At 44.9% G+C, this 2,854-nt stretch overlaps 1 pseudogene; it reads right to left on the reverse strand.

Annotated features, from left to right (window-relative positions):
* Positions 1–780: 780 nt before the first annotated feature.
* On the reverse strand, positions 781–1,625 carry LOC118792397 (annotated as a pseudogene).
* Between the last annotated feature and the right edge of the window lie 1,229 nt (positions 1,626–2,854).

Here is a 2,854-nt window from a genome sequence, read left to right on the forward strand (position 1 = left end):
CCCCTGCTACAACACTGCCTCTGCCTTCATGCTACGTTGCCCATTATCACAAAATATCTCGCAACACACATTACAATATGTGCTTACTGGGAAAATAAGCATGTTTCAAGTTTTTAAATACACATGTCATATGCAATGCAAACTTTACAAACACATTTAAGCGTGTGACACGTCACTGCATGTGACTAAAATAAAGGCAGGTGCTAGACTTTGGCCGATTGTAATTAATATTTAGCTCTTGTGAATGGCAGGACTGTCCTCTCCATTGTGTAACACATGAGCACCATTGAAGACTCTCAGCTGGGGGGTGAGGAAGGCAGGGTCATTGTATGCCTTGCGGAGGACATTAGGGGGCAGCTCTCCCTCTGTTTTTGAGTGTACCCACTACATCTGATATGACCAAGTCTAAAGCATGGGAACATTTCTGTATATTAGATCTGTTTTAGGCTGCAATCTTATGATGCTCTTGTATCGCTTAATTGTCTGTTAATGTTGTCCTTACATAGATACATCTGTCCTATTGCATATATTTTGGTCATCTGTTCTACATCCTTTTTTTACATAGCAACAGCTTGGTAGATAACATAGTATAGTGGTGTAAGGCAGTTTGGTACAGTGGAAAAAACCAACCCTGTAGAAAATATAGAACATGCACAGATAGGAATTCCACCCCTTGTTAAAACCACAGTGAACGAGCCCTTGTAAGTCCACAGTTTGCATACTGTCCTTGTCGGGTTCCAGTACTAGTTGACGATGGCAAAAATAGCCCATCGTTTTCTTTCAAAGCACTGAATCAGAGTTCATCAAAGCTCTTAATAGGCTTAGAGTTTGGAGAGGGGCTTCCATACAAAGTGCCTGAGTCATGATGAGGGTGAGGCCTGTCTCAGCCTGCCTGTTCCCTTGTCGAACAAAGGCGTCCCTCCAGGGCTTTTGCTTGTTAACATTTTTCAGCTGAGAAAGCAGGCCGAGTGGGTATATGGTGGGTGACCTGCCCAGGTGGAGGTGCAGTTTTGGGTGCAGGCCACAGTGGGAGCTTCTTAGACAGGCTTTCTTCAGGTCCAGCACAGTGACCAGAGGTACACAATTTTGCCCCAGAGGTACAACCTTTTGTTTGCTGAGGGGCTCTGTTACTTTTCTCAGCTTCACGGCTTGCAAGTGCCTCGCTGTCACTGCGACAGACCGGGCCTGTTTCTCCTGAGACCGCTTCAGACTCTGATGCCGCTTTTTCTTGATGAACAGGAGGCTTCTGCGGCTGTAGGGCAGGTGGCACTGGAGGCGGTAGAGGTGGAGGTGGAGACGGCAGAGGTGGGGCTGGTACCTTAAATGCGGTTAGAGGATCCACTGTGGATCCACAACCATGTGCCAGATCAGGCAGTGTCACTCCCACTCGCCCACCACAGTGACCCCCCGTGACGGCAGCACACAGCCTTCATCTCACCACCAAGCTGCAGGGCACAGTGCAAAATGCTCATCTCCCTCTTCAGTTCAGCCACCTCCTGTCAAAGGGTCTCTGACTGCTGCATGCAGCCTCCCTTGACCAGTAGTGTCTTCATCAATCCAGCACATCCCTGTGCCAGCCTGCTCCCCCAGCCCTGGACCATGCCACACACTGCCAGCAGCAGCATGTGGACTCTCAACGGCTGGAGCCCACAGCCTCGCCGCCCTCACAGTGACCCTCTCTGTGGGTGGAAGCTCGGCCAGGAAAGCTGGGCTTGGGGCACAGTCACCAAAGCTTGCGGCCATAGGCGCTGAGGGCTGTTCTGCACCCTGCTGTTGGCTGATGTGAAAAGCACAGTGCCTGCTAATGGCCCTCCTCTTCCTGTTCCACAGCATAGAGACACTTAGTGCCCTCAGTCCAGCCATCCATACAGACATTGCTAATCAAGATGGAAGAGAGAAGCTTGTGTGCTAAGTAACATTTTCCTGAAATCTACAGCCGTCGGTAGGCTGTGATAGGCTGTGGCCCCTTCCTCCATATATTTATGTATAAAGTCTGGATTATCTTCTCATTAGATTGATTGGCCCACCCAATTTATAGAATTGTTTTCTTTCTATGGATTATTTAAATAATTACACCATGACATTTGGAAACGTAAGATCTCTTAGAACATTTATTTTGGCCAATAATGCTAATTTTCTGTCAAACAATGGATGTAAGACCATTATTTATGTAGATTTTTTTTAATGTAAATTATAATCAGAGAAAATGCCAAATAAAACATTTGCTTTGAAAATTGTTTTCTGCAAGTTTTTTTTTTTTTCTTTTAACACTGGGACCAATGAGCATAAAAGCCACTTGCTCTAGAATGTAGTTCAATATTGCACTCTAGAGGATGAAATATTCCACTAATCACAATTTAAGACATCTGAAAGTTTATATACAGTTAATTTACAATCATGTATCGTAATTTATGATTTGGTACGCCAGTGGGATTTTGATATATAAAAGAAAAATACACTCATCTGGAAAATCAGGTCTTTTAACTAAGCATTCCAAATGTAAACAAAATGCACCTGGCAACAATAAATTGCGTGTATTATTACATTATTGTTCTTTAGCAGATGGTCTTATCCAGAGCGACTTATAATTTTATCCAGTCATACAGCTGGACATATTGCTATGCATGCATTGCCCATCTGAAGTAAATGATGCTAGACTATGCACCTGTTATCTTTTGAATGCGATGGAAGTGCTCTCACTAAGAATGAAAATGCAGATAGTCGGTTATGAAGGGGACAACAAAAGAAGGATGCCTGCATGGCCGTGTTTCCACTCGGGTGAGCTGGTGATTTGAATTTATTGCCGTTGATGTAGGGTTTAATGCACTCCCACTGAAACTCAGCGGCAAGCCCC

The sequence above is a fragment of the Megalops cyprinoides genome, chromosome 17, assembly GCF_013368585.1.
Source record: "Megalops cyprinoides isolate fMegCyp1 chromosome 17, fMegCyp1.pri, whole genome shotgun sequence".
Lineage (NCBI taxonomy): Eukaryota > Metazoa > Chordata > Actinopteri > Elopiformes > Megalopidae > Megalops > Megalops cyprinoides.